Here is a 9,386-nt window from a genome sequence, read left to right on the forward strand (position 1 = left end):
TACAGATTTAGGCTGGCACTGCTGGCTTACAGCACTTTGTTTTTGTGCTCATGTTGGAGTCAACATTATTTTTGGACTGACTCCTTCCTTCCAAAGACCTCTTTGTATTCTGACTTAAAACAACAGATCATTTAATTTTAATATTGACCTAATTGCACATCTGAATCCATTGGAAGCTGTCTAATAAAACAAAAATACTAATAGGACATGTGCCAACTGCAGTTTAAGTTGGGCTGCTTTTAATATAAGCTGAAGAGCTTTTGTATTAAGCTCTAACAATGGCTAATACAGCTGCTGAGCTGATTACTTAAGCAACTTCTGGGTATATTCACACGTCAAATTTGAATTCCAAGTATTTTGCATACTGTTTCCACCTATATAATTGTCCACTGGCCCTTATCATTATTTATTATGCAAAACTGATTTTTTTTTTTTTTTGAAGCGTGAAGAATGAAGTAATTTAGTATGCAAACAGTTAAAACTCTCATGTGGGTTCTGATTTCGTATGTGTTGATAAATTCACTTACGATGACTGACAGTGTGAGATTTTTTTGGGGTCATATCGGTCACTCTTTCCATGACACTGATGAAAATGATAAACTAAATGCCAGAAGTGTCCCTGGCGCATCATAGGATGAAATGTGTAAAATGTCAGTGTCTAGCCTGTGTCTATTAATAACTAAATATGATTGTGTGTAATGAGCAGAGATTTTCATGTTGATTGAAGTATGATTTCTTTTGATCTTCCAGATGTTGCTGCTTAGAAATTCATATTTCTCTTTTGCTGCTAAATGCATAATGACCTTTTAAAACCTTTTAACTGTTAAAACCCCTATTATTTTCAACAATATAGTCAAGTTTCCATCTTTTTTTAATGTTGATTGGAAGTTTCTCTCTCTTCCCATCCTCAACTTCCCTTTTGCTTTCTCTGGTCTCTTCCTCTCGCTTTTTTAAACCCTTCTTTTCCTCTAATGCATTTCTCTAGCAAAGTTCCTGACATCACGCAGACTCCTGTGCTCAGAGGGGCAGACAGCATAAGAGGGCAGGACCCTGTCGTCACTTGTGTTGCTTCTACCCCCTAAATGTCTCAGGCTGTTACCCAGCATTGCTGGAAAATTTGTACTGAGCAGCCATTTCAGGCAAACACCCAGGTCACCTCACTTCTGAGGTAGAAAAGGAACAAAGGCAGGTGTCAGAAATGAAGAATTGTGCAGCTGACGTTGATAGTGGAGTGATCTGCTCTGAAGAAAGGAATTGTGGAGCATTGTAAGCTTTCTGCATGAATAATGCATTTGTGTCGCTCATTTTTGGGCTTAGTCACAGCCTGCCTTCCACATTTGGCCCCTTTATGGTTGCACCTGTGCATGAATGGTGACTGCCTGAGAGCCTGCAAGAATAAAACCAGTCCCTGAGTAAAGGCAGCAGCAGTAGCAGCAGCAGCAGTGTAAACATCTCTTCATTATTCAGCTTTTGTGCCAATCCCACGTTGGCACAAGGCTGTCTCTGGCCTGTGTGACTCAGCCATGTGAATGCAGGAGCTGTTCTGCACCCTAAAGGTGTTTCAGGCACTTGACTGATTCAGCAAAGCAAGGAATCTCAACTCCTTGCACTTCTGCCAGTATGAATTTAGGATGCTTCAAGGGCTCTGAAGGGGCTTCCCAGTACCCAGGTTTCCTCCTCATCACTGCACCACTCCAGCACTGTTCACACCAAAAGTGCCTTGGGACACTACTCAGTCCAAACTCCAATTTCAAGCACTGGCTTGAGACCTATTTTACCCAACCCATTTCAAGTATTTAGGAGAGGTCTGGAAGGAGAGCTGCACCTGGCTTGTTATGTTTGGAATGGTGTATACTTATCAAGGGCCAGATCCTCTTTACAGCCTCATTCTGGGCAGATGCAGTGTCTCTGAGCAGGACTCCTATAAATTACCATGAGGATATATCTACTTGAAACAGTTTCAACAATTCACTGTAAAATGACTGTTCTATCTAAATTCTTCCAAACCCTCCTTTGGGCCTTCAGCTCTTGTCATTACCTGGATGCTGGCACAGGGCCATGCCTCAGATGTTTTGTGTCCTCTGAAATGGGGAGGTGGCTCATGGATCTATTTAAGCTCCTGTGTAACAGCAGGAAAATGTATAACTTCTGCTTGGGCAGTACATAGGTGGAAGAGACAAGAAAGCAAAGTGAAGCACCTAGCAAAAGAAATCCCACTTCACCAAGTTTTTTACATCTTGTTCCTGCAGGTATTCAACATAGAAAACAAATAATTTTGGTTTGAATTACAGATTCTGTGGCAAATATGACACACAGAGTGAAACCCAGGAAGATCGAGACCCTTGAAGGCCCAGACCAAGTCTACCATGACAGGTAAAGAGTGTCTATATGAGATGATTATTTAGTGATTAAAAATGCTGTCTGTCATATGGCATCTTTGCAATGTCATTGTGCAAATAGATGCATCCTTTACTGGTGTCCCTGTGGTTTTGTTTGTCCCTAATGCAATAGTGACAGTCCTGGGGCCCTATTGCTCTCAGCTACCTCTGGCTCCTGTGCAATGTACTGTGTCCTTCATTATATATTCTGGTCCCATCTGGTCTGACAAGCCTTCTCCATCCTCAGAAGCAATTACAAATAATAATGATGACAAAACCCAGAGAATTTTTGCTTTATTTTGAAAATGATTGTTTTGTGTTGCATGGTGGTGCTTCCTGCCTCTCTCTGGGGTCGCCTGGCAACCATTTGCTAGCCTCCTGCCATCAGCTCCATATCAAGCAAGGGCATCTGGAAGCTTGTTTGGGATGGAAACTGCTCCCTTTCACCATCCCTGCTGGCCTTCTGTGGGCAGAGGTGAGGTTGCTGTGCATGCAGTGGATTCATGACCATCACTCTGATAGAGGCTATTCAAGCATAGTGTAGCAGTTTCATTTGAGTGTTGCCAAAATATTAAAAGAAAAGCTGGTGATAATACAGTATCAACCACCAACACTGCATAATTAAGCATGCATTATTTGCAGTTGATGTTTGTCTGTTTAATAGAATTAAGGATAATTAAGAGGAAACAGTGAGGAGATATCTCTGCACAATATAGCAATCTACCCAAAGCAAGTGAAACAGGGAAAGCAATGTCTCTGAGTAGGATTGCTTACCCTGTGTAGTGTTTGCTCCTTTGTTTCTCCAATGGGTCACTTCTTATATATTAAAATTATATGTTTGTATATGTACATGCATACATACATGGGTTAAATGAAAAAGGGACAGATCATGCCTAGGGCACATTAAAATTTTATAAAGGCACGCTCAAATTTTGAGAGTAGAGGCATTTGTGATGTAGGGCTAAGATGGACATATCCCAGCTCTCTCTTATCTGGCATCCTTTCCTTTGTTTTCACAGAGATGCCCTGTGACTGTTCCTGTCTGATCACATTCCCCGCTCTCCTCACCCTGAAGCTAACATCTCTGCACTGGCTGGAGCAAGTCCAAAGGTTGTTAAACACTGGTCTGGCTGCTGGGTTTTGCTGCAGGAGTGAAAGTGGATGAATGCCTTGTGCCCATCCATACCTTGCTAAGAGCTCCTTCTTCTGACATCCCACCTTGGGGCTAAGCCTGCTCCCCTGGCTCTGGTGCTAAAAATATAAATCACCTTTTGTAGCTGGCTAAACCTTTGCTTTATGGGTCTGTTCCTTTAAGCAAAAGCAGTAGGAACAGTGGAGGGAGTGTAGCTAAAGATGTATTTACTTGAAACATCCAGAGCTCTGAATATATCACCAGCATGGGCCAGAATGGCCTGGAGAACATCTGTGCTTCAGCTTTGCTCAACAAAGACAAATACGTCTCACTCGGTGCTTTGTTCTTATATAAGTTTCCATATTGGTAGAAATAATTCAATGTATCTTGGTAATTCTGTTAAGGCAGGCTCACCAGTTTCCCCACTTCAGATTCAATAGTAATTGTGTTGATATTACCTGCAGGTATCTTTGTAAGATAATGCTGTTAATGTCACTACTCCAGAAGCTTTATCAATACATTAATTGGTGCAGGAAAGTTGACAGCCTGCCCTTACAAGTGCCTGGCTTTGAGCAACCTGAAACTGAAATGATTATTTGAAATTATTTTAATTTTTGAGGATAGTGCTCTGCAGAAGGACAGCAAGAAGCAGCATCTTTAAATGGCAGCCAGGTTTGCTGAGTGGGTAACTAATGCAATCACTATTTTTGTTTGTTCCTTTAGTGAACACATACCCAAGGGCTTTGGTGAAGATTAGGGTCTCTGTGCTCAGTACCATGTTACAAAAAGCTTGCAAATAAATGTGGATTCATATATAAGAAGATGAAACTACTCCCTTTCAGAAAAATTGCATTCCTTTCCCAACAGGTCAATAAGTGACCTCAGACAGAGGTGGTTGAAAAGAAGAGACAGGTGCCACAGTGTGCAGCAGAGCTTCCTGATGAGGATCCTATATCTCTAAAAGACTCCCTGCAGTAACACAGAGCTTTGGGGGAAAAATGTGCTCCAAGATAGAAACTTACTGCTCTGTCTTCATTCCTCCAGCACTGCCTTTGCAGACAGGCAGAGTTGGTGGTTCCTGTGGCAGCCGCGGCTGGCAGACTGCCTTGCTTGGACAAGGCACGTGGCAAAGCCTCCCCAGTTCTTGGTCCCCAGTCCCTGCCTGGCCAGTCTCTATTGCACAGATGCTGGCAGATACTGTTAGAGACAATGATTATTAATCTATTTCTTCCTCCTCAGCAACAACTAAAGAAGCAAGTCTGGTTCTCCTTCCCAGGCTTGTCCCTTCCCCTTCTCACCTGATCTCCTGTTCCCACTCACAAAGTGTTCAGGTAGATAACTCAGAGACAACTTAGAAATGCAATCTTCCCCCAAACTGGTGTCTCCTAGCTTTTCCTATAGTCTTCCTCTCTCTCTCTATATATATTTTTTTTTTGTTTTGTTTTGCAGAATTGAATTTTACCTGTAGTAAGGATCTGTGTTTAGCTGACTTTGCACTCTTAAGCTCTGCTGAGAGCTGATCCTGAATTGCAGATTTGGCCTGAATTTTGCAGAGTTCTCTGAGGTCTAGACCTCCTGACACTGCACAGAAAGCCCTGAAGTGGTACCACAAAGGGGTAATGAGCACTACTGCCTGGAAAGGTGGTAGAGGCCCCATCCCTGGAAATAAGAATGCTGACAGGGCTCTGAGCAACTTGATTTAGGGGAAGATATCCTTTCTTATTCCAAGGGGGTTGGATTAGATGAACTTTAAAGGTCCCTTCTAATCCAAACTATACTGTGATTTTATGAATCTGAAAGAGGCCTGAATCCAGCTGCTCTAGCTTGCATGTATGGTTGAAATTTTAGGGACCTGGGCAGAAGGAAAAGGAGATGGATGCAGCTACCTAAATCTTTCTCGATTTTTTTTTTTTTTTAATTGCAGTCAATGCAAAGGTGAACAGTGATAAAGAAGTGAACAGTAAACAGTGATAAAGAAGACTTCCAAAGGTTGTTTCTGTCTCCCATATTGGTGATGTGTGAGGAAGGAAGAATGAACTCACTGGAAATGTTAGTTGTTTTCATGCCTTTGAAATCTGCTCCATCACCCCTTTCTAGAAAGGCAGGATTCATTCTAGTACTGGATGGTGCCATTTGTTATGTTATGAACTGTCTGGCAGCAGTTAGAGCACTGATTTCAGATGGGGATTATCTAGCTCTCAGCTTTCCCCTGATGCAGGAAAAAATGTTCTCTCATTTCCCAGATCCCAGCCCTGATTTACTGTATCCTGGATGAGAGCAATCACCAACTCTTCTTTCCAAGCCACACCAGGGTACAGCCAAGCTGTGAAGAGTTACATATAAGAGACAGCAAGCAGGGGGCAACCATGCATGGTCAGTCATCAGGAATGCACAAGTTTTACCATGGCTTTCTCCTAGTTTTTATCCAGTCACTCTGAACTCCACCAGCAGATCTGCCCCAGCATGGTGCAACCACAGCAGCAACAGGGAAAGGGTTGCAGAACCCACCCTGGTGGTATGGGAAGTCCTGGCTCATGTGGAAGCTGAGAGAGGGTGCAGGTGCCTGTTGGTCTGTGCTTGGGTTGCTTTAGGATCAGTAGCCTCAACCATGCTGCTTGCACCAGCCACTGCAGCAAAGAGTGTGGGCAAAACTGAGGCTAAACCACTGTGGATTTAGCTGTCATCATCCAAATATGAAACTGTTGAAAAGGAGCAGTTTTGACAAACTGGACCAGTGTCTGATATTTGTAAACCAGCATGTGTCTGTGTTCATATTTATTCACACCATTCTTCAATGCTCCACTTCCTAGATTGGTGTGAGGATAGTTCCTTGGAAATTAATAACTGTTAGAGCTTTGTGGCTCAGTGAGTTGTTTACTTCCTTACATCATTAATACTATCCTTGTAGGGAGGAGGAGTGTTGAAAATAATAAACACTCTTTCCTTCATTAACATGCTGAAGGCTGTGGAAGCAAAAGCAAGACATGACTGCTAGTTACTGTGGGGCCTCCAAATACGCAGCTCCCAACTGGTGCTTCAGTCCATGCTCAGGTCTTTTCTCCTTGCTGTCTTAAAAAAGTGATATAATCACACAAGCCCAAATTTGCATCTTCTCTAGCATATTGACTGTTCTGCTGTCTCCCTGTCTATCTGTATATGTGCTGTATATACAGCACTCAGAAAATAGGCTGGATTTTACATATTGGGTGTGGATATCACTCATTACAGTAACTCACCCTGAGCACTGGTCCTTGGTGGGGCGCTGGCTCAGTAGGTGGCACTATTTCCTCTGGATTTAGGACCAAAGCTGAATCCCAGCACCATGTGTAGGAGCCTTAAGGCCCAGTTTGAGTCAGTTATTAGGGCTGGTTGCTTCTGTGCAGGACATGGAGCAGTACTTCTGGCCATGGGTGATAAGGCTCTTGCCTTTGACATCGTAGCCAAATTTAACTTCTGTAGTTTCATTCTGATTCTACAAATGTCTTTTTAAAATTCAGATAGGTATTGCATTAGTTTTTTACTTTACAGTCTAAAAACTGCTGTCTGGTATTGAATATGTTGTAATAACTCTCTTAAGCTAGTTATTACTAGCTACCCCAGAAATGGCTGCATTCCTACAGTAGAAAGGTGTCCCTATACATTCCTCCCCTCATAATGTCGAATCTTAATTAATTTCTGCTTAAAAAGTGCTTTCAGATTCCCAGAGGGAAAAAAAAAATTTATGGAAGTGCAAAGTATTGTTAATTGTTATTTTAGCACTTTAAAAGCATGAACCTGGCCCTGAAAACTAGCCACAAAATAACACACTAATTCCAAATTCTGCATGAGAAAACTCAAGGCCACAAGGGAATTTGAAAGGTTCCTAATTAGGCAAAACTCACCAGGCAGACAAAAACTGGAAGACAAAGGTTAAACAAAAAAGGCAAGAATATATTTTTCGCAGGAATCCAAAACACAAGTAGAGAAATGCAGTGAGGGACAGATAGTTGGTGTGGACCCGAGGCCAGGTGCAGATGCACAGGGGAGATGCCTGCACATTAGCATACATCACTCTGCTAAATGTGCTGGGCAAACCCAGGCCTGAGGGAGCTCAGCAACTTCCTGGAGTGACACCAGGGATTTGCTTGGCCCTTTTGTTTTGCTGATATCACAAGAGTGGAGACAGGGAATTAGGCTGGCACTGATAACTGCCTGCCATGCACTCAGGGGAGAGGGTGATCATTTGTGTGCTGTTGGCTCTGCCCCTTAGGGTCTTTAGATTTTATGGTTTTTCCACCCATATTATTATCCTTGCTATTTTTGGAAAATTCTGTAGAGAAGGAACAAGTTGTTATAAATACTAACTTAAAATAAAAAAGTGAGTAAAAGCTTTGGGGCCGGATTTACAAGATCAGGATACTGCCAGTCATTTTATGTTCTAAGTCTAAATGTAAATTTTTAAACTCTCTTCTCTTCCCTTTAATTAAATTTAATTAAACATTTAGGAAATATTTAATTCCCTAAATATAAATGTTTCCACTGGACAGTTTTCCAGGTGCTATGGATTGTGCCTGCACAGATAGACCTTCACCTGCAATTTGGTGACTCTGACGTGCTTGACATCTGTTTCACTAACAAATTTTCTCTCTTTCTCAGAGTACCAAATCCTGAAGCCATCCTTTTCCTCCATATCCCTGCATCTTCTCACAAAACACAGCCAAACACTCCTCCCTGCTACACATGCAAACCCCAGCTCTTCTGAGTATCCCTGAGACGAAATCCCTGCTTGGTGTGTTTTGGGACAGAAACCCACAGCTAGTTCTCCCCTCTTTGTGGAAACTTTCTGCCACTGGGGTCCTGACTGAGATAGGATGTGGCTATCTCAGTCAATCCCATAAATTATTCTCAATGTAATAGAAGCCTTTTCCTTTGCATTTGCAACTCAGTATGTAGAGACTAAGGCAGCCAGCCCTGCCTCTCCTCCAGTGCAGGTAAGGATCCAACCCTCAAGGCTGCAGAATCAACTCTTTACAGCTTCTTGTTCCTGTGCCTTAATGAATATGTATGTTTTTATTGCAGCATGGAATAGCTCAGGTCCCATGAGCACAGCAAGCAGGGAAATGTTTGATTTGTGAGCCTGAGATAGGGAGCAGCAGTAGTTGAAATTCAGGTGCCACAGGGATTTCTGTATAGGAGGAGAGCCATGGTATCTGTATAATTTAGGTACCAAGGAGGTCTGGAAGATGGCTGGTTTGGAAGTTAGCACATAGACCAGCAGTTAGACACCTCCAGCACCCCAGTGAATCAAGCCCCAGAGGCTTCAGCACAGTATGCAATCCATATTCACATATTTTCATTATTCAAAAAGGTTTTTACCTTGCCTGGAAATTAATCACAAAGGGCCTAATTCTGGATGTTGCATGGATATAACCCTTGGCAACTATCATTGAAGGTGATCAGGAAAACAGTGTTTCACTTTTGCCTCTTTGACAATGGGATTTGTTCCACACCTAACCAGATAGTTGTCATCAGACTGATCCATACACCTGCATAAGAAAGTGTCTCTTGCTTTACCATTGCCACAGCATTTCCTCTTCAGACATTCCATTCATATGTGAAGGCTCCACAGTTTATACAAAAAAATTAAGAGCTACTCTTCCCTTGTTAGTCTTTTACTGATGTTACCTGTGCTCAAGATGATCATTTCCCATCCCTGGAGGTTTTTCAGGCCATGTTGGATGAAGCTCTGGGCAACCAGGTCAAGTGAAAGGTGTCCCAGCCTAGAGCAAGGATTTGGAACTAAATGGTCTTTAAGGTCCTTCCCAACCCAGACTATCCTTTGATTCTGTGATGAGTCTGTGATTTTCTTGGCATAAGATATGGCATATAAGTGTAGC

General features: G+C 42.4%; 1 long non-coding RNA gene across 1 annotated transcript; it reads left to right on the forward strand.

Moving 5' to 3' along the window:
* The first annotated feature begins 2,288 nt into the window (after positions 1-2,288).
* LOC108961518 (uncharacterized) lies at positions 2,289-4,153 on the forward strand. The gene is made up of 3 exons (XR_001989841.3): positions 2,289-2,373; positions 2,753-2,853; positions 3,398-4,153. It is a non-coding gene; the product is annotated as an uncharacterized LOC108961518 (long non-coding RNA).
* The last annotated feature ends 5,233 nt before the right edge of the window (positions 4,154-9,386 follow it).

Source organism: Serinus canaria, chromosome 2 (genome assembly GCF_022539315.1).
Source record: "Serinus canaria isolate serCan28SL12 chromosome 2, serCan2020, whole genome shotgun sequence".
NCBI lineage: Eukaryota > Metazoa > Chordata > Aves > Passeriformes > Fringillidae > Serinus > Serinus canaria.